This window comes from Colius striatus, chromosome 2 (genome assembly GCF_028858725.1).
Source record: "Colius striatus isolate bColStr4 chromosome 2, bColStr4.1.hap1, whole genome shotgun sequence".
In the NCBI taxonomy this organism is placed as follows: Eukaryota; Metazoa; Chordata; class Aves; order Coliiformes; family Coliidae; genus Colius; species Colius striatus.
This window is the reverse complement of record NC_084760.1, coordinates 122,188,514-122,213,203: the sequence shown is the minus strand read 5'-3', so window position 1 is coordinate 122,213,203 and position 24,690 is coordinate 122,188,514. Positions and strand designations below refer to the sequence as shown.

General features: G+C 46.5%; 1 protein-coding gene across 3 annotated transcripts in view; it reads right to left on the bottom strand.

The window, feature by feature from the left end:
* The window catches only part of SLC24A3 (solute carrier family 24 member 3), a 343,101-nt gene that overhangs the window by 100,039 nt on the left and 218,372 nt on the right, over positions 1–24,690 (bottom strand). For 2 of the 3 annotated variants that reach the window (XM_061989417.1, XM_061989418.1), the window contains exon 2: positions 14,310–14,444. The exons of the other annotated variant lie outside the window; for it this stretch is intronic. The gene's annotated coding sequence lies outside the window, so the exon portion shown is untranslated. The remainder of the gene's footprint in view (positions 1–14,309; positions 14,445–24,690) is intronic. 3 annotated transcript variants of the gene reach the window in all.

Here is a 24,690-nt window from a genome sequence, read left to right as displayed (position 1 = left end):
CTTCCTGCATGCTAACCTGTTTATTAATTCTACACTGGAAATAAGTTAAATATCCCTGCAAGGCTTTCCCAGGAGACAGGAATTCAATCTGAATGCATTCAGTACGGCTGCAGTAGAGGTGGAGCAGATGTGCTGGCTTTTAACAAAGGCTTCAGTTGGACATTTTTTAAGAAGAAGAAGAAGAGAGTGGGGAAAGACATGTCAAAAGGAGGAACCCGAGTGCAAGCAGCACATAAAATTAATTCAAGCGTGGAGGCTGCACGAACAGCTCCCTTTCCCCACTGCCGGCTTCCCCCCAGCACACGAGCGGTGGCGGCTCAGTGGAACTTTCCATTGCCCAGTCCAAGTATTTGTCAGCTCCTGCATCCCGATTAAATCTGTAATCCTGGTTACTGGGGAAGGGGTTGGGAGAAAGAAAGGAAGCTTAGCATTACCCTCAGGAGCCTCAGTCTCTGCAGGTATCCAACAATCTCACTTTAAGACATAGTTTATGTGGTGGCATTTGCACTCCCTTGTCCATTGCTCTCCTTGCTTATCCCTTGACCACCCCTCAGCTTTGGAGGGGGACTGTCAAAGCATGTGCAGATCCCAGCTCTGCTGAGGGCACAGTCTTCCAGACCTTGTGTCATTCAGAAAGGAGTGGAGGCAAACGGGCCCCCATCACCCCATCTGAGCTGGGGAACACTAGCACCAAAAGCCTTACCTGCACAATACGGTTTTCTGAACTGCACACATGAGCAGCTAGTTTCAAAAAGTTCAACATATCTGTGACAGAAGCACCAAGACAGAACACCACCCAGTCAGGGGAGTCTGGCACTGGCTGTCCATCAGTCTGGGCCCAGCTGCTTGTGGTAGAGGCACATTAAAGTGTGCCAGAAATAGCCCTGGCAACACAGCCATCTGGGCACTTCCACCAGGTGCTACGGTGTCTTACTCCCGTCTGCTCGGCTCATCTGAGTTGCTATGGGTTAGTTCATTGTCTAGCCTTGAAACCACATTCACTTCCATCTCTCTTCCAGGCCTATCAGTCTAGGAATGCCAGCAGTTACCACCACATTTCTAGCAGTTGCTATGGCTACAGGAAAGCTGCTGCATCCCTGCATCTAGCACCCAGCCTCACTGAGGGTCCTTGCAGCCCTAGAGGACGTCTTGTACAGAGTCCTCCTGCTTGTTGTGTGAGACTGTCAGCTGATGCACTCACACAGCAAACCTGTGTTTAGTCCTTCCCTTTCCCTGTCAGAGAGGTGTCTTCACAACAGGCACATTTCAGCAGTGAAGCTCTAGCTGTGTATGGCTGCAGATGCCAAAGGCTCATGCAGTGCTCACAAAGCACTCAGATTCTCAGAGAAAACACAGCACGAAGAGCTGCTTCATACGGAGAAGCCACTCACTGACTCCTCACACTGCAAATTAACGGAAGACACACGAGTACACCAGGGAAGGATCATTCAATCCACTGGCCCAAATCCCAGTGGCAGAAACATCTCACACTTTCTTGCATTTTCCCCCATGAAAGTGGCACTGGATACAGATGAAGCCAGATGTGTCAGACAGACCTTTAGCCTGAGCAGCCTCCCTCTTTCTATGACAGGGTCTTTCTTCACGCTGACCCAGTTGTGTCACATGGATGAACACAGGCAGGAGTCTTACCATGAACACAGGCAGGAGTCTTCTAAGACACCCAGCTTGCAGGCAGGTTTTATGGAGCAATAGATTTAGCTTCCACTGGCAGCTGTCCCAGCAGACCCCAAAGCGGCAGTCTCCCCGAGGGAGCCATCCATACAACCAATTGCCAAAGTCCAGTGCTCCTGGAGACTAGAGGTGAAGGTTGGGCTCCTCAGTCGCCCTTCCGTAATCCAGCCCAAAGGAATCCATGAAATTAACTCTGCCAATCCACCTCTGAGTTGTGGCAATGAATAATTAATTGTTGATTTGTTTTCTAGTAGAACTCTATAGAAGTAATTATCCCCGCTTTAACAGAAAACAATTATCACTTCCTCCTTTCCCTTTCTTCTCCCATCAATTAAGAGGTGGGAAGACAGCATCTCTCACACATGACTAATAACTGCCCTTCACTAGACGAAGCGGGTAATGTCAGTCGGCCAGAGCACAGGCAGTTTGCCAAGCTGCACAAGGACAGAGCACCACACTGCTAGGCAGCAAGGGAGCCATCCACCTGCCTTTCTGCCTGAGCTTCAAGGAAGAAAAGTCATTCACCTCCCCCTTTCCAGCCACGGACAAGGAAATAATGAAGAACTTGCACATATGGGTAACCAATATCTAATCTGGAACATTTTTTATGCAGACTATGAAAAAAAGAATCAATTTTAATTACATACTTTTATTTTACCCACTGCTGTGCACTAAATTAAACTGCTTCAGCATTAATACATAAACCATTCTTCTGCACATGCGTGAGTTCATGCATGTCTGTGTATAGACTCTCTACAATTAAGCACTGCTTAAAATTCAAACCACAGGTGATAAAAACTTCATCTTGACTGTATTAAATCTTGACTTGGGATGTTGTAGTAGATCCTCAATCATTTAAAACTAGTGTAAACTCAAGGAAGTCAACAGAGCTAGTAATAATTTACACCAGTGGAAAATTTGGACCTTTGATTCTTACATACTTTATGCTGACAAGAATTGAAGAACAAGCAACAAAAATCCAGTTTGTAACATGAGGCCAGATGTTGTTATTCTTCTTTTACAGTAATACCTCAAAAATAACAAATTTAAAACAGAAACTCTAATAAAACTTCTCCTGGGAGAGATCTTGGAGCTACATCAGCTTTCATCCCTGAAGGTACGGGAATTTCTGTTACGGCTTGAGGCCCTCGTTCACACATTCATGTTCAATCTGCAAAATACCATGGACACACAGAAATTTAAAGCATGTACTTACAGTCATTTGCCCTGATTTCATTACCAAGCTCACTCCTCTACCCTTCTGTCAGCACAGAGAGACTTTAAATCGGGGTAAAATATATATACTTATATAATGGAAGGCTGCTCAATAGGCACAAAGTTGCAGAAAGGGGTCCTGGCAGGAGAACTACTCCTGACCACAACCCAGCTCCAGCCTGGCAGTAGGTGGGCAGCTTGCTGGTGGGCTTCCTTGGACAGAAACCTGGCCAAGGCAGTCATGCTTCCCCTGGGCAGAGGCAGACCTTTCCCTCTGCTGGCAGAGCTGCTCAGGGCAGAGGACAGTGACCTCCAGGCTGACAGACCCTATGCTCAGCTCTCTCCTGCAATATGCTTTGTTGAAGAAGCTGTGGCCACAGGCTCTGGCCCAGGCTGCTCTGCATAGGTCTCTGCCCAGGCATGGTCTGCCCCTCAGCTCCAATCCAGCTCTTTCCATCACCTCTCTTTTCCAAGCAGAAAAACACAGATGCGCCGCATGCACAGGGGAGAGCCAGAGCTGAGGCAAAAGATGGGAACTACACTGACAATATTTGAGCCTGCTACCACAGACCACCAAGGTTTTCTGATCCCAATTGCAAACTACAAATAAGAGGCAATAGCTCTCATCCCCAGCCCCCTCCCCAAATCCAACGAGTGATTCTCTGAGCTGTGCAGAACCTGGCAATTTAACATTTTACAGTTCTCTGGAACTGCCCTGTAAAATCACAAAAGCTCACACAGCTCCCTGAGCTAGAGAACCCGCTACAGCTAGGACTGAATTTCCACTTGCATCCTGCACAAACAAACAATGGAAAACATCGTGTTATCAAGGGCTAAACCATGACTTGATACAAGCCAGTAGAGTTTATCAGAGCCCGTTGGACTTGCGTCACCTACGGATCTGCCCAGAGCTTGCCTGCAGGTAGACAGCAGAAAACATAACTCAAAATATTCACAAGCCCTCCTCCCAAAATCTGTGCTTCTGCTACAGCACAGTCATAGCTTGTAGACTCCTGCAGCCCTGCGAAAACTTGCATCTGTTCTGAGCTCTGAAATGGTTTAAGAAGCCAGCTGTCGCTCGCTCTGTGAGAAGCCAGCAGCACAGCAAAATCTTGCAGGAAATATGCTCACAAAGTAGGAGCTTTGGTGGAAACAGGATGCTGGAGGAATTATAATGTTTTACAAAAATGAAGCAATATATTTTTCAATGCTTAAGCAGACAATCTGCATTTACCATGACAGAAGAATAATTCAGGTATCTAAAAAAATAAACTATCCTGGTATCTGGCCCATCTAGAACATCTACATCTGGTATGCATTTACTTTTATTACAGCTGTGAGCCCTTATTTGTACTTCAGTAACATCCCGAGGCCAGGCTGTGTGGAGCAGCTTGCATTTATCTGCTAAGTAAGCCTCAGTCACTGATTTGATCAGAAAGGTCCAGAGGCATGGTGAACACAATCGCTCGCAATTTACAGATTTTGAGTTGGTAATAACCCCTCAGAGCACACTTTTCATCAGCCCAGCCCACCCATGCCCTGCACTGCCAGTCCCTATTACCCCTGCTGTCTTGCCAACGAGGCAAAAACACCCGGCCCACGCCTCCCAAGCAGATCCACACCAGAGTTGGGAGGAGAAAACATCTATCCAAAATGCAGCTCAGCAAGGTACAAGGTGATATTTACTCATATCTGAAGCCTCCCTTTGCTCAGCACCTTTTAGATGCAAAGATTTTCCTCTCAGTATTTTAAAGATAGCTGAAGGAGTAACCCAAGCCTGATAAAAGGTCATTCCTCTAGCTACAAAGAGCAAAAATTCCAATCAACTAAACAAAAACCCCAAAAAACAAAATTCAGAATTTTTCTGGGTGTTTTAAGATCATTTTAGAGGTGAAAAAGTAATCATAAAAAGGGACACAGAGTTCCTCTCCCTCCATTGCTGTTACTCTAAACACAGCTTCTTGCTAAGTAACTGAAATAATTGGTTGATAATGTACTTAGGAAAATATTTCACTCCTCTTTGTGCTGAAGAATGTTGATATTTGCTACCTGCACTTCTTCCCCAGAGAAAAAGCAGGCATCTCCTTTAGAGATTATGTAATTGAACAAATGTGTTTGTCCCCCATAAAGTTATGTGTGCAAACTAAATCCACCAGATTGTCCATGGAACATTTGAGTTCCATTGCAAAACAGCTGTGCTCCACTTTATATTTCCTCTCTTCTTAAAAATGTGTATTTTTACTGCAGCCCACTCCATCAAACAAGACTGGACTCCCACAAGCTTATAGCTTGAAAGCTGTGTTTTGTCCAGGCTGATCCCTGTCTTTGGAAACGGGTAAGAGAGACCAGTTTTACATCAGATAAGCACTCTCACACATCTTATTTATTTATTTATTTGGCAAGTCTACATAAGCAGCAAAACAAGTTTCAAACTCTTAGCACATGGTGACTAGCAAGAGAAACGAGAACAGAAGCTGTAGCCTTACCCATGCCTACCTTTCAGGGTCCATAGTTTTTAGCTGAGCATATCCCTCTTGTAGACCCTCGCACTGTACTTCAAAAACGAACTAAGCAGCCTGTTGTTAGCAAAACGCTAAAAAATACAAGAGGTTAAGGTCTGGGTTTTGGCAAATGTATTTGGCTGTGGGTGCTTCCATGCACCTGAAATGGACAGGGATGAAAAGGAGAACTAGAGGGTGAAACAGTAAGGACTGCACCAAACAATCTCTTCAAGGAATCAGATGCAGCTCTTGTTGGGGTCTATTATTGCTAAATTCCCCTGGCTGGCAATTCCATGACCACCATTCCCTGTTTCAGGTTTTGTCAGTGAAGCTCTCTGGCAGCCTAATGCAAAACATCGACTTGATAAAGAGGCAAAAGCAAGTGTCCTGAGCTTCCCCTGGGGCTTTTGGTCCAGGTACAGTCCCGTTCTAAGTACGGAGCCAGTTCTGCCTTTAAGTGGCTGATGCTGAGGAACCTGCTTACCTATATGACAATGTAACTGTGACCCTCGGGCTATTCCCCCTTAAGATGACTGGGAAGTCATGAAAAAAGTTCTTGTGACCACTTATCATTTGAAAGAGATGTCACGATCCAACAGTCTCACGGATCAAGGCCCTGCAAAACACATCCCAGAAAGCAAACTCCAGAGTGAGTCCACAGCACAGCCACGGCCAAGGCCAATTCCAACCCGTGCTTCGCTCGGATTCCACTCCAGAGGATCTGAACACGTTTGTAAATAAAGCAGCAAAACCAAGTCACAAAGCAACTCCAGAGCTAGGAGCTTTGCAGTGCCAAATCCCAGCCTGAGGATAATTGTTCTGATGCTGCAGCAAACAAGTCCCGTACGTAGCCATGTGCCTGGGGATCCCGGAGGCGCGCGGCACTGCCAGCACCCGCAGGGACCCCGGCAGGACGGAGCAGTCAGCCCTCGCCCTCTGCTGTGGCACGACCCTTGAGAACATCGGGCTTATCCTGGCTCCCACGTGCAGCTCACCACCTCTCAAGCTGGCATCCCTGCGTGACATGAGTGGATTGCTGAGAAAGATCCTCCTGCTTCTCAGAGGGGAAAGAGATGCTGTATTTTCCACTCCCTTGGCCGGCTCTTGCAATGGTAAATTCGCTTCTCCCTGTTAAAAACATTTCTTGGCACAGCCTTTCCCTCCTTGGTTCAAGGGTCTACTGGTCCCTGGAGGTTTCCCCTAGTGCCACACTAACACTGGAACTGCCACCAGGTAGATTAAACGGCCAGTCAGGCGAATAAATTCTCATTCCAGTTCATTGCAAAATTTAAAAGATCATCCTGCTCCTCTGCACTACTATTTTGTTCTCTGCTAGGCCCTTCTGCCACTGATGGGATCTCCTGTGTGATTTTATCTATATAATGCTGACAACGCACCAAAACAAGATGACACACAACGCAGAGAAAACCAAGGAACATTAGAAGTCCTGAATTTCGTCCTGCTGCAGTGAGTTTTACAGCTGCGTAAACAAACTAACTTCTCTAGCATTTCCATCCCTATTCTAATGAAAGGCTGAAGGTCTTTAAAGCAGGGACTCTTATGCTATAGTTCCCCTTCTAGCACCAGCAATATGTTTATAGTTAAAGACACGGGTCTTGTGCATCACTCTGGGCATGACAACACACGATAACTCAGACCACTTACAGCTGAGCACACGCATAAGTCTTTGCATACAAAGATGAGTGAAGGTGATTATGAGGGTGAAGAGATGGTTCCCTTTTTGGCAGAGAGAGTTGCTACTGCTTTGGATGAAAACTGATTGCTTGGGCTGTTCTTCAGCACATCCGCACTCCAAGGTGAGTTCAAGGAAAGAAGACCCCACTGCTCTGTTTTAACACAGAGGAAACACCAATTCAGAGATGGCCTATAAACCAGAGGAGCACCTCCTGCTAAAGCCATCCTGCCTGTGCAGATACCAAAGCACAAACTTAGGATTCCTCTCCCACAGCAAAAGAAAAAGATACAACAGACCATGTTTTCATCTCCCTCCACCCTCAGGCCACGCCACACACCAGACAAGGCTCAGTCACTGAGCTGCTCACCGAGAAACCCGCGGTGGCCACTGCCAATGCACTGCTGGGTATGCAAAATGCAGGGGAGCAAGTGTTTAACATGAGAGAGATCAGAAAGCACAAATTCACACGAAGTGGTTTGAGTTTTGTGGGTTAAGGTTTGTGGTTCAACACAAAAAGGGCTCTAAAGAAACGGTAACAAGCGTAAGCAAGCAGTCTGGAAGGGTTACCTACTTCATAGCCAAGTACTACAAATTACATTATCATAATCTATGACTCACTGGAGAAATATGGATAAAAGAGAAAGTTGCTTTTGAAATAAGAGGAGGAAATGTAAGAAATAATTGCATAAGAAGTTTTTTGGCTGTTTAAATTAAACCCTTTTGTGCCTGAGGGCCTAAATGAATACACCGAGATCTTTTAGTTTCTGCAGTAATCACGTATTTCCTGCTATTACTGATAATTACTTTCAAACGGCACACTTGAGCAGGGCTGTTATTTTATTTGCAGTCTTTCAGAGGCAGGAGCAGCAACTGAGCACGTGGGAAGCGGCAACACCGGGGGAGTAACACGATGACAGCTCGTCAGCAGAAACATATGTCAGTCTAGTGAGAAGCTAATGAGGGGTGGCATCAGGACCCCAGCATGCCACAACCAAGCAGCCTCTAACATCAATTTCTAGACACATTATGACCCATCCTGACGCAGCTTATGAGCTTGTCACCTTCATGACAGCTGATAAACCAACTCTGAACTAACAGCAAGTTTCTCCAAATTTCTCTAGGGCAATCCTTGCTCTGAATTTGGAAGCACAGACCTGACCTAAAGCTCAACATTAAATCAGCTTAAGTCCTTCTGTTGGCTTCCAGTGGGTGAGTCATATTTCTAAACAGGACTAAGTGGTTAAATGATACCTTGCCTGAAGTAACATGAGTATTTCTCACTCTTTCCTCATCATCTTTTGTATTAGCTAACACTGTCTGCCAAACCTAGCCCAAAATTCACAAGTGCTTTAGCTAAACAATAGCATTTACTTTGTGAACCAATTTTGTCCAATTTCTTTTGTCCATCTCTAGTTTCACACACCTTGACATAGATGTGTCCTGGTTTAGCCAGGAGCAGCTTTTGGCTTGGTAACAGGGGGAGCGGGTTGCAGTGAAGACCCTCCCCCGGCTCCTAGGTTCAGACCCACCTCCGGCCCGGCTGGGCCAATCTGGCGCCTCTGCGATCACTATTTAGGGGACGGGAATTTGAAATGCGAGTGGGGAGGTGGAGAGTGATACAAGATGGAGGCCACCACGCGGACCCTTCAGCCAGAGAAGGAGGAAGGAACGAGAAGCAGTAGACCGGAGACCCCTCTGCAAGCCGTGGCGAGAATACAAGCTGTGCCCCTGAAACCTATGGAGACTCGTGGCAAGACTGAGAGCCACCAACAGCTCCGTGTGAGTGAGCCCGGACGGGCGGGGGACTGTGTGGGGAGATGGCCATGGCCCAGGCCGTGTTGGAGAGCCTGCGCGCCGCAGAGCAGCCCCACACGAGAGGCAGAGAGGAGCTGCAGCCTTTGGAATAAGTGGGCATCGGAGCAGCCCGTGCAAGTCTGCCATGCTTGTGAGTTACCCCACGGACTTGCAGGGAGGACTGGTGTGGAGTTCACCCGTCCTGAGGAGGGACAAACGGCAGAAGCTCTCGGAAAACCGACTGACTGAACCCCCCACTGCCTGCCCCCCCGAACCGTTCAGGGGGGGGGCAAGGTAAAAACACCGGGATCAGGGCTCTGAACCCGGGAAGAGGGGAGGGGTGGCAAGAAGGTGTTCTTAAAAAGGCTGGTTGGACTCTCCATTGATGTATTACTCTGGGTTGTTTCATTTTGGTTATGTTTTGGTTGATTTTGCATTAAATTATTTTCTGTTTTCTTCCCCAAAACCGAGTAGCCTGGTCTGTTTTGTCCTGAACCTTAAGCGGCAATTAAGCCCTCCCTGCCCTCGAGCAATCCTCAGCCTCTTCGGTACTCGAGGCTAATCGTGGCCTTTGTTCCCTGATGGGCCTAAACCACGACAATTGGCGCCCAACGTGGGGCCTCGAGCTGCTGGAGATTGGGATTTGTGATAAGGATGGTGAATTGGGAGTGGTAAAGGACAAAACAGGCGACTGGGTGAGGCTACCTCGTGTCTAGGGGTGGATCTTTATTTATGTGTATTTATTGTGTTATGTGTAAATCATTTATTTTCACGGGGAAGTGTTTGATTCTGTTTGATCTTAGTTGATTTGTGCAGGTGGTTCAGATTCCCTTATGTTTTCTTGAATAAGTGATTCGCAGAGGCGAGGGGTGGAATGTCCTGGTTTAGCCAGGAGCAGCTTTTGGCTTGGTAACAGGGGGAGCGGGTTGCAGTGAAGACCCTCCCCCGGCTCCTAGGTTCAGACCCACCTCCGGCCCGGCTGGGCCAATCTGGCGCCTCTGCGATCACTATTTAGGGGACGGGAATTTGAAATGCGAGTGGGGAGGTGGAGAGTGATACAAGATGGAGGCCACCACGCGGACCCTTCAGCCAGAGAAGGAGGAAGGAACGAGAAGCAGTAGACCGGAGACCCCTCTGCAAGCCGTGGCGAGAATACAAGCTGTGCCCCTGAAACCTATGGAGACTCGTGGCAAGACTGAGAGCCACCAACAGCTCCGTGTGAGTGAGCCCGGACGGGCGGGGGACTGTGTGGGGAGATGGCCATGGCCCAGGCCGTGTTGGAGAGCCTGCGCGCCGCAGAGCAGCCCCACACGAGAGGCAGAGAGGAGCTGCAGCCTTTGGAATAAGTGGGCATCGGAGCAGCCCGTGCAAGTCTGCCATGCTTGTGAGTTACCCCACGGACTTGCAGGGAGGACTGGTGTGGAGTTCACCCGTCCTGAGGAGGGACAAACGGCAGAAGCTCTCGGAAAACCGACTGACTGAACCCCCCACTGCCTGCCCCCCCGAACCGTTCAGGGGGGGGGCAAGGTAAAAACACCGGGATCAGGGCTCTGAACCCGGGAAGAGGGGAGGGGTGGCAAGAAGGTGTTCTTAAAAAGGCTGGTTGGACTCTCCATTGATGTATTACTCTGGGTTGTTTCATTTTGGTTATGTTTTGGTTGATTTTGCATTAAATTATTTTCTGTTTTCTTCCCCAAAACCGAGTAGCCTGGTCTGTTTTGTCCTGAACCTTAAGCGGCAATTAAGCCCTCCCTGCCCTCGAGCAATCCTCAGCCTCTTCGGTACTCGAGGCTAATCGTGGCCTTTGTTCCCTGATGGGCCTAAACCACGACAAGATGCCATATGGAGAAGAGAACAGTAGGAGAGGCCAGAAGAACATATGCAGCATGACAGCACAGTCAGATACTCCCTTGAAGTATCCAAGAGGTATAGGCTAAACAGGTGTGATTACAGGACTGGGAAACAAGGCAACAGGAGATAAGAGACCAGAGGCTCTTCAGAAATGAAAATGGGCTGCTTTGTGTTCTGCCTCCGCAAGCACTCATCAGAAACAGCAACAGCACAAGGGCGGAGCAAACGATGATATTTCTCAGCTTTGGTGGTGCTCAAAAATCCTGGGGGCTCAGTGAATCAGGGCTACACAGTGCAGAACAAGCCGTGCATTTTGAAGTTAACTGCTCAAGAACACCATGCTACCACTCCACTTGCAACAGGTTCAGAATGAAAAAACACAAAAAGGCCAAAAAAAGTACCAGTAAAGGTCTTTCAGCTGGATTCAGTCCATTTCACCCTTTGACTATGTTCCAAAGGAAAAGAGAGCAAAACCCCACTATCTGGAGCAGTTGTGATACTAAAATGCTACTAGATGTCCCACTGGATAAGCCACTACAAAACAAAACTAACAGTTCACAAATGTCAAGCCAGGCTTTCAAATGAGCCTGAAAATACATGTGCAGTTAAAGAAGAGAGATCTCTCCTTTAAAAGCATGTAAAAATGTGTTTATTGCCAACAGACTACAAATGCCAAGTGGTGCAAAAACCACAAAACACTTAAAAAATAGGCGTTTTATTTCCCTCCCGCAACAGACGAGGCAAAAGTGCTTTTTTAAACACTCATTTTTGCCTAGCTGTAGGTGTTTATACAATTTAATTTTGGAAGTAAGGAGGAAACAACAACAAAAAAAGTCATTTCGGGCAGTATTTTCCTACCAACGCTCACCAAAGGCAAGGAGAAGTACCTGAAGGCCAAGTGCACATAAGTGCACGTCCTGTGCTTAAGCTCTGGTAATTTCCAAGTAACAAGAGACACCCAAGGGTGAGGTTTTAGCCAAAACTGCCTCCCTTTCCTGGAGCAGCGCTCTATAAGCAAGCACTTAGGGAAGGCTAAGGCAGGCATGCTTGATGAGCTCTTGTGTTTCTTGCCTACTGCACTAGTTCAAGTCTCTGTTGTCAATTGATCTTGTTGCCATTTGGGGCCCGATCTAGCACCAACACAGCCAGCGGCAGGAGGATTGTGCTGCCTTGAAAGGATGTTGGATCAAGCTTTCCATCAGCTTTAACAACCATTACCAGTGTTAGAGCTGTACATGGATTTCAACCAGCCAATTTCTACCTATGCTTTTCTTAAACACAAAAGCTGTTGTCGGGAACGACACTGAGGGTCTCATCCTTACCTGCTGGGATGGTGGTTAAGCTCGCATTAGACCAGATTGATTTCAGCAGCCCAGCTCCACCATCATGTCTCATTTCAATCTCGTGGACGGCAGTTGCTCTCTGAGCATTAGGAAGGAGATGAGCAGGATGAAGTTGTATGGGCTCATGACTGGTGGCCCATTTTGTGCTGTATTCAGAAACCTGGCACCATTCTGAGTCGCAGGGAAATGGAAAATTCTACAATTCTTCCCAAAGCACACTGCACAACACTTTGCGTTCTCATGTCATGTCTTCATATACAGCACAAAAATCACTCAGAACAAGATAACATATGAATGCTATTTACATCATCACTTCTACCAGCTCTTTGACTCAATTTGCTGAGAAGCAGAACTAAAGCATTCTGCACATGGTCTCCAGTCCAGTGAAGTCAACAGACACCTTTCACAGACACTTTATTATTATAATAGAGTCTGACTCGCGTTTAAATCAGGACAATTCAAACAGATTTCTGACTGCCATTCAGCCTAGCACCGATGCTTTTCATTTACACTGTGTTAATGATTCAGATGAAATCCACAAAACAACACACAGGACCTTAACTTTGCTACCTGCACTTTCTTTTCTACAGTACATCTAATCAGTTTGCTATTACAGAGTATATTCTGTTGTAATGTCATGACAGTTCAGAAAAAAAAGCAGTAATTCACCAAGGTTATTTCCATTTTCTCTCTCTTAAACACCATACAATATACCCAGTAATTTTTATCTTCTGGAAAAGGGGGAGAAAAAACACACATCACAAAATCCCACACATTTGCTATAGGGCACTCTGCTTGGTGCAGGCAGCAGAAATAGCTGAGGATGGTGGGATAGCAGGTGCTGACGTACCAAGAGCCATAGGGGAAAGATGATTAAAGACGCTGATGCGAGGCTGCAGGACTGGGAGGTATGCAAACAAGTAAAAAAACGGAATTAATTGTTGTACTATTTTTTGCTATCTAATAAACACAACAATCATCCATCTGTCTGGAAATATTACTGAGGATTACCATGGAGGAAAAATTATAGGCAGATAAGTTCATCAAGAACTGCGTTTGTTAGAATTTCTCTTGGGACATGTAACCTACATAAGCCCCAAGGAATGGAGAGATACCTTTCCTCCCCCTAACTTTAAGGAGATGAGGACCCTAACCTTGAGGACCCAACTCCGCTTTGAAAAGAAAAAATACCAAGGGCTAAAGAGCTTTTAAAGCTCTTCCCCTTTAACAGGGCTATATTATGACAACTTCTATTTAGACAGAAATAAAACCAATGCAATTGATTGGACGCAAATTGAGGACTCTGTATCTTGTTCTTTTTCCTGCCATCCACTGAAAGATTTTTTTGTACAGGGTTGTAATGGTTTGTGCTTTTAACTACAGATCAGGAAACCACCCCTCTCAATACGGGGGAGCTGTTTCATGCAAGGAATTAACAAAAAGCTCTAAAATGCTCAGGGAAGACAAGTGCAAAAAACCCATCAGCTCACTTCCTCCTACTCAATACCCCCATATCCAATCTGCCTTCATTCTGGCTGCAAACAGAGCCTCAAGCAAGTGGGCTTCAACTCATGTATTCCAACAGTCAGCGTGTTCATGCCCATCTCCCCCAAAAGCTTCTGAATGTGCCAACTGACTTCAACAAAATATAACAGAGTTATATTTATCCTCCTACAAGTTTCATAAAAACAGGAGTCGAGGAGATAAGGAGGACTCTGCTAAGATTCCTCCCTGACGAAAAAGCTCAATTATGAACTAAGCCCTATATCACATCAGCAGATCAAGCCAACCTTGAGCTACAGCAGACTAGGTTTCTTTGGGGCTACTGTTGGTGGAAGTACTTGTACTAAATCTATGACCAGCTACTTGTAGCAGCACACATCATCAGCGCATACACCTCACCACCAGAACCACAGGCAATGCTCACACAAGGACCATGGGAGGCATGACTCCCATGATCTCAGCATTCAGTTGTTAATATATATTCATATATATTATATTAAACATTGTCTTGTACTCTCCTCTTAACCCTGACCGCCGAGGGAGTTGGCAACACCCATATAGCGCATACACACAAGGAAAATAACAAGCATGTTTGTTGACTTAAAAATTAGTAAGTACAAGTCTCTAGCAGCAAGGGCAATACTAAAACAGATATCTAGAGGTTAGAAAGTCAACTGTTAAGACTGAGGAGCTGGAAACCACTTTGATTCCTACCTGGTTCAGTGCAATTTCTGACATACAGCTGCCCGCCATCCTCTGGGACATCAGTTGTGTTCTCATTTGCTTGCAGTAGCTGTCTCCCGCTCCATTTGTCATTACTTTCCACAGAATAGCTCAGGGCATCATAACCTAAAAGAAAAGAACAGTAGATGCATGAGACTACACAGCCACACAGGAAAGGCAACTCCTGATTCTGTTCTGCAATGCCTGAAGCAGTCAAAACCCAGTGTCCCTTGGGCTAGAAACAGCAGTGTTTCTAATCCCACTGGAAAGGTGCACTGCCATTAGGTCCACATCCCAGTTAGCATCAAAACCATCACAGTCACCTTCATTCCTCCAGTTTCAAAGATTCCTACTAGAAGAGCACCTATGGTTTGACAAGAAGTCGTAAGTTTCAGTCAGTTTAAAATTGGAGTACCATCCATTGTTTTGATTAACAAAAAACAAAACCCACAAACAACAACAGCAAACCCCTCAACTTACTACTTCTGTTGGCATTTCACTGTTGTTAAGTACCAACAAAGCTCTACTGAATTTTGCGCAGGCTTAGACAACATCAAAGCCATTTCTGCTTAGGATTACAATCCATTTTGCTGCTGAATGAGGCCTCATAAATACAGCATTTGACACAAAAGTTAGGTAGGCTTCTTTGTGACTCAATAAAACACTATGCAGGTGTTAGGAAAGCTCTGTCCCAACAGAGCATGAGGCTCCACGGGACAGCAAGGGCAGAGCTCGGCAATGCACACCGTGTCAGGGAACTGCAACAGGGAGAACACATCAAAGTGGGCACAACGCAGAGGAGCAATCGCCATCTCCAAATTACGTTCTGTAGTAAAAGTCTCAACAGTTATTTTCACCAAAGTGGTCAACAGGGATCCATTCCAACATCCTGTGCCCAAGTCTAACGACTGTCTGCTGCAGGCCAGGGAGCAGCCCTTCCATACATCAAGAAGCATTCATTTGAAGGCATAAAACCTGCCACTTCCTTCAGAACCTGCTCACAGAGCCCAAAGCCCCCAGTGGAAACGCCTTCATGAGACTATAGCCATATTAATGCAAAAATGGTTTTCACTAAGTCAAGTTGCACTGTTATTCCCACCTAACATGATCTCACTGAAGCTAGAGCCTGCCTCTGAGGCCCTTCAGTAGCCCTCCCTACTTCTAATCATTAAGAAACATCTATGAACATCAGGGTCATGTACTTCATGCAGACCTGAAAATAAAGAGATAAGCCTCAGTCCAGCAGGAGTTAACCACTCCAGATCTAGAGGTCTGGGTATACTCTTTACCATGCCCTTTCCTGCTAACGAGAAGCATGTGCGTGTTTACTGATTTCTCATTGTTTCAACACCAGCCATATTGCTTTTGCTCACCAATTTTTTGTCAATGAAACCCAGACCTGACTAGAAAACAGCTGCACACTATCAAACCAAATTTCAGTGCTACACATGATTGCTGTCTAGAACAGCATGAAAACCCCTAAAGCACTATATTCCTAGGCCATCAACCCAGTGAAAGAAGAATCATCATCTGCAAGGCAAGGAAGTAGCAAAGAGTAGTAAAACAAAGTGGCTGAAACAGCACTAGCAAAGGATTAAAGTGGCCAGCATCAGGATTTTCCCACTGGAAACCCCAAGAACTGAAAAGTCAATCTTGAGAAGTGTGTGCAGTCAATGACAGCTGGGCAAGAAATACACCCAAAAGCTGACTCACTGGGTACGCAAAACAGTTTGTGTGTGACACATTACACCAGCCCCCTGGCTCCCATCAGCAGCACAGCACATCAAATGCAGTTGTACAGCTGCTTTGTGACCCAGGCTCACAGACTGGTTCCAGCTGCACACCTGCAAGGCACAGGGTGGTTTTGGACATGGCTATGCAGCAAGTAACCATACAAATGGTAACACATTACTTTGTCTCATTACTTCTGACTCCTTCCTTGATTTATATGCTTTGCCTTGGTGCTGCTAAGTGAAACTCGAATTCAGCACTGTCAACAAAAACAGCTGGCTGATTTCCATGATATTCTTGGCACAAGGATGGTCAGCCTTGGACATGCCATGTCTGCCTAATTAGCAGCAAGCACAGACTCATGTGTCAGTTTTACACATTCTATGTAGTTTTAGATTCAAGAGAGGAAGAAAAAAACGTGGCAAGGACTTTTTTTTAAAGCTGCCAAGGCATCCACTTCAAGCAGGCACACACACATCAGCGATCTTGTTACAGAGGCCTTGAGCCTATCTCATAACAAATACCATTTGAGAGAGATTTCTACCCACCCATCCATTTTCTTTCCACTATGCAGAACCCAGGCTCTCTCATGAGGCCTTTGCTACCCAAGTTACTCCTCCAGTGCAAGCTGCTGATACTGTCCATGGCCCATCTCCTGCAGGTGCACAGTTGCCTGTCAAATATGCAGGGTGCTTTGAGGCCTCCAGGGAATTACAGGCTTTACTCCACACAGCAAATTCACAGCACCAGGGGTCTTTGCAGAGGCTGGAGTCCGAATCCAATGTTTGATGCTTCAAAACCACTTTTAAATCTGAACTATTCCCAGTTTGGTCCAGCACTTTGGAGACAGGTGACAAACAAAGAATAGTGGAACAGAGATTCAAATCTTGGGGCAATGTCTCAGAGGGTGTTTATGGACAAAAGAAAAAATTCCCTTTCTGCAGGTCCCAATCCTTTCATTAGGTTTTCTGACTCATCCCATTGAGTGAGGTGGCCAACCTGAGACTCCTCTGTCTTGCCCAGATCACAGTCTGCTCAGGGCAGCTCCCATGTCATTCTACAAGCAGGGAGGCAATGCTTGGGAAGGAGCTGCCTGGAAAATTGCACCCTAGGCCCACGGCAGTGACTGGGATCAATGCTCCCAAAACATGCAGAAGTCAGCCTGTGTGCATGTTTGGGGGGAGAATCACACCTGCACACACAGCATTGTGCACCCCTGTTTTCTAAGTAAAAAAGCCTTTAACTCGATAAACTACCATCATTTGAAGCTTCAAGCACTGTGTAAAAGCTATGCTTTACAAACTTTAGAGAATGCTGTTTGCTTTTTGTTTAGCTTTTGAGCAAGCACTATGAGCTTAAAGTGCGAGTTAAACATATGCAAACATCACTGGTAGAAGTCTATCGTGTTTCTCAGCAGGAGCACATGCAATAATGCAACATCAGGCATCTCCCATAGTAATAGACATACTCTGGTAATCCAAGGAATCAATGTAAGCTCCACATACAAGCTGCTTTCAAAGCAGAGACTCTCCTCCAAGCAGTCAGTGCTTCACTTTGCGCTGCTGCATGGAGGAAAGGCAGGAAGGAGAACCCGCAAGGACTGCAATGTCCCAGAAGTTCCTGCAGAAATCTCTCCTGCTCCTTCCACACCCACAAAGCCTTTCTCTCTCAGATCACAAACTTTTACAAGTGAGGGGAAGAGAAGAAGAAAGTCATTTAAGGTTACTTTGGAAGGAGAAAAGCTTAATTTGGCAATAAAAGTGTTTATAAAGGCTACACTCAGCGTTCACACAAATCAGCATAAATAGCAGCAGAACTGGTCCACAGCTGAACTTGATGAGACAGTCGTGACCTACACCAGTAAATGCTCTCCTCTGGCACCTTCAGCTTTAAGCAGGGTCAATTGTCCCACAACAGGACTCATAACCCATTGACCCCAAAATCCTGCCTTGGGCACCTCCACTCTAAAGCACCTTTGCTTCAACAGACCGATAGAAAACAGAAATGATAGGTGAAACGAGATGCTTCTTCAAAGGTTTGGCCTTCCAAGGACTTCCCTGAGAAAACAGGGGAAGAGAGATCAAGATGTCAACCTTGTCAACAGGGACATTTTATGACAACTACATAGGGACGATGTTTCCCTGCTTGCAAGCACCAGCCTCCCCGGGCCACAGCCAGAGGCAGCTTGATACCTGCCCTACTGGCACAGGCTGCACTCCCACCAACCTTCCAGAAAACAGACTTGTGTTTCAGCAGGTTCAGTCAAAGACGAACCAACTATGAGCTGCAGTTGAACCCTTTAAGATGCGGCTGACTGCATAACAGAGACCTTGCCCATGCTGTCAGATGCAGGGCTCCTCTGTTTTGGGCTGGCAGCCTCTCTCCCTACTTTAGGTGCTGGCATGAGGCAGAATCACCACTGCCAGGCAGTAATGCACCACCCAGCACCAGGGACATCAGCTCAGCCATAGCAACCCACCACGAAAGGGCTCAACCCCAGCGCTCTCAGTCTGTCTGCACAGGACAGCTGCGAAGCAAAATTCTTATTTCCAAAGAAAAGTAGGAAAGGTTATAAAAAGAAAGCTAACAGTTTTCTTTCTGAAAAGGCAGCTATTCAGAATTGGGCGATTTTTAATGGGAAACACAGCAAAACCCTTTTTTTAAATTTTCATTTTCTCAGCAGAGGTGAAGACTACTAAACATCTTGCATTAGCTACACCATCATACACAGTCATACAACAGAGAGTGTTCTTACTGATGCTGGCTTTATAATAAAATAGTACCCTGACATCTTTAAAAACTTCACTACAACAAAAGGGCTTCTCCACAGTTCTGTACCATAGCATATTTCAAAGTGGGTGAACTATTCTCTAAGGTATTTTCCACAACTCCAATTTCACAGCATCAGTTTTGTATTACAGACTCCGAACCCAGGTTCTGGAGAGCTTTATTTGTGCTTCCTCACAGAGATATTCCTACGAGCCATAAGCACACAAGTGATTTTTCCCTCTCTTTGTGCCTGCACTGCATTTCATAATACAAACAAGACAATGCAGCCAGTCCATTTCCACTTGCCATGTCTCTCTAACAGGCAGCACGTTAGTGTGTGTCTGCAGGAGCTTCCGTCCCTGCCAAGCTGGGGTGGCAGTCTGGTGAGAACAGGCTCTCTAGCGAGACTGCTGATCTGTTCAAATCATGAAAATAAAACAGAGTGGAAAGAAGAGCTGATCAAATTGTTCAGAACTTCTGAAAACACTGTGTGACGCAGATCTCCACGTGGGTACTCAAGAGCTCCTTACACTATTCCAGATGTCTCTGGCTAGAGTTTAAAACTTAAAGCACTGGAGAAACACAGATAAAAACATCCTACCTGCAGTTTCCAGCACAAAGAATATTGGTTTATAATGCTATACAACATCTCCATGTTCCCCATTTGCATTCTGATCTCAGAAGAGCATATTTATTTTCAGCATCAAGGCACAGGAACCCCAGTGAGCCAGAAATGCAGCAGGACCTTGGAGTGGACACCCAAGTTTATAGTCGGGACAAAGCAACCTGCTGTGGAGCTGGGAGCACATCCACATTCCTGCCTCAGACCACTGAATCAGACAAGACTCACCTCTGGAAGGTGAGATACAGGTTAGAGGAGACAATGACTTTACACTGATGTGAAATTATCTGTCTCACACTCAGTCACGTGGCTCCCCAGCAAAGTCCTACAGATTTTCTTGAAACACCTACATAGATGAAGAAAATCCTTCTGAACCTTTTAATTGTGACAAAAACAAGTGGAGTTGGTCGCTTCATTGGGACTGTTCTTTATTTCTGGTCCAGTAGCAGTGAGTGGCTCTAGGCAGGAGGGGACACCACTCTGCATGCCACTGCACACGAGCCTTACACGCTACACTGGCCAACTACACAACTAGCAAATACAGCAAGCTCAACAACTCCTTGAACATCAGTGCAGAGACTGATTTACAGCAGTGAAGGATTTGGCCCAATAATGCTGAAATATGATGAAGATGGAAGGTGCTCATAAGCAGCAAGCTGGAGCTGTGAAGAGCTGACAGGCCAGAGGCTGGCCCAGCCAAAGGGACAGATCTGTCACCACAGCCTTTCACAAGCAGAATGCATTGCTGCTAACAGCTTTGCAGAGCTGGCAGGTATCCTCGCCTCTCACTGACAATAGACTACTTTCTATGCAAACTGCTAGATCCTGCTGGCCACAGCCAAAAACAGCACAGCTTTTCTGAAATAGCCTGCCCTCCCTCCTCTGTCTGTCCCTTTTATCTATTGTTTTGAGGGTGGCTGTTTTGGAGGATTGGTTTCACACTCCTCTCAACTAGCTAAATTATCTTCTTCTCCCTGAAATTTTCCTACAGTGCATACAACAGAGAAATGTTTCTGGGAAAGAAAACAGTTGGAACAATCAGGCACAAGCTCCTATGCTAAGCTAGCAAAAGTGAGGAGCAGTAGCATTGTTACCTCAAAACGGACCAGACAAATCCTCCTGGCAGAGTAAGACTCAGTTAAATTAGCCATAGCATCTCTCCAGAGCTGCCCTTCCACATCTCTGTCCTGACACCCCTCAGACCCGCAGGTAAGCATCCAGTCAGCCCCTGTACGTGGGTTTCTCTGAGTGCAATTAGGTCTGCCACAGCACAATCTGAGCTTGGGACTGAAGAGGCATGTCATAAATGGATTATGGTTTTTTGTAGGCTGACTTAGGAGATGCTTTCCTTTCAAAATCATCAGCAGTAAAGACCATAAATAGAGCACTCTCAGGAAAAAAAAAAAAGCAACATCTCTTCCCCCCTCACCCCCCTCAACCTGGCCTGTTCATTATATCTGATTTCAAATCCCCACAGAAAAAGTCCACTGTCCTTGGTAGAGCAAGAGTTCCAGCACTTTTCCTACGCCAGCTCTTGTAATTCATTTCTCATGACAAGCTCCCCAGCCAACAGCCATTAGGCTGAGCCAGACCCTTGTGACTGCATTCACCCTAGATGGAATCATACAATCACAGAATGGTAGATGCTCCACATCTTCTCCAGAGGACCGATTCTGCAGCCCACCAGCACTTCTCACCCTGCTGCCCAGCTGGCAGTGGTGCACAGCATGGCTACCACACCTTCCCAGCTAACATGTCTCCTCCTTCTCCCCTTCACACCCCATCCACAGCCTGCTTTCCTAAAAGCTCCTCCATACAAACTCCTGTCCACCACCAGCAACAGCCTCCTGCTATCTTGTACCCCTGGCCGTGAGCCTTTTCCCACTTCCAAGGATGCTGTGTAAAAGAGGGCAGAAAAAACAATTTTGGTCAGGTGAAGCACTTCTGATTTTTCAGTGTTATCAATACACAGTGACTGAAGTTCCAGGCACAAAAAGCACCAAAAAAAACACCTCAAAATCTTAAAAAAATAATAAAAATCCCACAACAAGAAGAGAGGAGCATTGGTGCCACATGGCCCCACAAGCAGGGCCAGGGGAGAGGCAGGTTTGACCTCTCCCCAAGTGATGTGGGGCAGGAATGTTGCTGCAGCTCTCACTGTTGCCCAAGATGGGCATCTTCCTTCCCATTTATCTCTATTTTCTGTGTGGCCACCAGCAGGAAAAAACCCACAGCTCCCACAAAAGCCCCACACACAATTACATTACAAACACCCCTCTCCCTCTGCTGCAGAAGCACAGTCTTTGGTTAAAGAGCCAGTCTAGCCTTAGAGGAGGGTCACAGGCCCAGGGGTGGAGATACATGTTCTCCGCCCATAAGCAGTGCCCACAGGGATCTTCTCTGCCAGTTTGAAGACCCCCTTCAGAGACATCAGAGAAGTTGACCCTCTGAGCACAGGAACCTGTCCCAGGCTCAAACACATCACACAGTATCACAAAATCCTGCCTCGGTGCTCGTCTGTCCTCAGTGGGGCAAGTCAGATCCGGCACCCACCTGAGGATAAAATGGCGGCTGCTCTCCTGCGCACCTCCGACTTCGGCTCCCAGGCCTCCCTGCCGAGGCAGACGCAGCTCCCATGCGCCTCTGGGCAGAGGCTTCACCACCTCACTGCCAGCAACGGTGCACAGGAGCCCACCAAGGGCCCCAAGCAGCTTCTGCCCCTCCCAGGCATCACGGGCACTCATAAGCACCAGCTGTGAGCCGTGCTCCCAGTGCAGCCCAGCTGTCGGGTGGGTTCTACAGCTCTGGCAGCAAAATCTCAAGAATGGTAAAAAAAGTTACTTTGGCCTTATTTTAACTCTGACAAGCTATGTGCCATCTGAAAGTGAATTTTCCACATGCATTCTGCTTCCGTCCTCCTCTGTTCCCACCCCGATGGCAAAGAAAACTTTAGGGTCAGGCAGGACCCTGTGGAAGCCCCCTCACAGCAGTGACTGCCTCACAAAGCTTTCAGCCACTTCAGTCTTCACAGTCTTCAGCCCGGGGCTGGTGTCACTGCACTGACTCTTGCAGAGGCACCCACGAACGGGGAGCACCTGGAAACATCTTCTGCCTGTGGCTGGCACCCACGGGGCTCATGCCACTCCGTGTATCATTGCTGGGGATGCTGGGCCACTTTTTTAATCGCCCTGTTGTGCCTCCCACAAATCAGAACGTCTGTAAACCAAACTGTGGTGTTGTTCTTACAATAGTCTTCTCAGGCCTTCACTAACTTCCATAGTCTTGCCTCTGTGCCCCCGCTTAAGCCACATGTGATACACAAGGTGACAGTTTCTCACTGACATATACAATGGCACTCAGTATTTTTAGCCTGATTCTCTGCTTTCGTTTCTCAGGAGTATCTTAACTCTTCTGCTGGCACTCTCATTTCATTAACATTTCGCTCGTTACAAATGGAAGGTCTGGACACTGTTGATATTATCTCTGGCTCTTGGCAGCTGCTGACTGCCAGGCGTGATTTCCACTGGGCCCTGGCAAGGTACATCTTTCCTGACAGAGCATTGCCTGTTTCTTCTGCCCTGTGATGTTCCAAAAATGGGACAATCTCCTAATTGCTGGCCAGTAAACTCTGCTTTTGCCTTCCACTGCTTCTGTGACTGTTGCATTACCCTGCCGTAGATACCAGCACCACTTCCCCACACCCCCAAAAAAGAACATTTTCAGAGGCATAAAAGGAGGATGGGCAATAAATCCCCACTCTGTAACACATCCTCAGGGCAGCTCCTCTCCCTGATCCACGCTCCTTCCCAAGTGTCCTCTCTCAGCCCTGCTCCCTGCCCCACTCCCAGCAAGAGGCACTGGGCAATCCCAACATGCATTCATCCTGCTCCTTCCATCTTCTGCACCTCACCAGAACTCTCCCTGAACTCCCTTCTTGTGCCAGCAAGCTCCTCAATTCAATTTACCTCCTTCTAATGCAAAAGCAATGTTCAAAATGTCCTCAGGCCACTGCCCAAAAGAAGGGCTTCCAACAGATCAGCAAAACCAAACAAAAAGGTCCCTCTGACTTCAGAGCACAAGCAAAGAGATAAAGAGCAGGAATTGCAGTGGTAAGAGTGTGTTGGAGGTGGTTACACCACATGTCACCAAGGTCATCCCATCCAACTTGCACATTGTGATTTTCTTTCCTCATGGTAGACAGCAAGGAAAAAATTAGCAATGGTGAATTAAAAATAACTTAAAAATTATTTTGTCAGTAATAATGACACTTTTTATATAGCTTTGAGATCCTGTGGCCTGCTTGAACCTGGAAATCAAGACCTTATAAGGCTGAAAAAGCAGTGAGATCCTCGCTGTTATCAGATAGATTCTTGCCTCTTGGGTGGCTTGGGTAAATGTGTCGCAGCAAGAGCTTAAGTTTCTAGAGAAGATATTTACCTTTTAAAAGGCAGGAAAAAATTAGTTATATTCCACACTCCTGTGACAGGGGCAAATTCTTGGGGTTTGACTGGAGTATTTTTGCTTAGGAGCTGAATATTCACTGTTCCTTCCCCCACATTTACGTATTTCTCTCCTAATTCTGAGCTGACATGGTAGGAGGAAAGACGGTTTCGGGTCAGATTAAATGCTTACGTCAACCTGGAATAAAGTATTTTATTTTGGTTTGGTTTGCCCTCTTTTTACACTTTTGGCTAAAATTAATTCTGCAGAATTAAATTTAGTTTGAAAAAAAAAATCATAAAGACATGCTGGGAAAATAAACACAGCAGCTCCCTCCCTCAAAAATCAGAAAAAAAGAAACCAGGACTCCTGCTCTCTTAAATTCTAAATTCTATTACAAGTGTGGCCCTTGCAGCTTTGCCTGCATGATCAGCACTGAAGATGCTGAGGGGACTGCAGCATCTTTCTCATGAGGAATGGCTGTGGGACCTGGGGCTGTTCAGCCAGGAGAAGAGAAGGCTGAGGGTGGATCTCATTAACACAAGTGTTCAATAGGTGTTTGTCAACAGGATGGGGCAGCAACTTTTTTCTCAAGCAACAAGACAAGGGTTAATGGATAAAAGCTGGAACACAAAAAGTTCCACTTGAACACAAGGAGAAACTCCTTTGGTGCTGAGGTGAGGGAGCCCTGGCCCGGGATGCCCAGGGAGGGTGGAGAGGCTCCTTTTCTTGGGAGGTTTCCAAACCCGCCTGGACACACTCCTGTGCCCCCTGAGCGAGGGGAACCTGCTTTAGCAGGGGGTTGGGCTG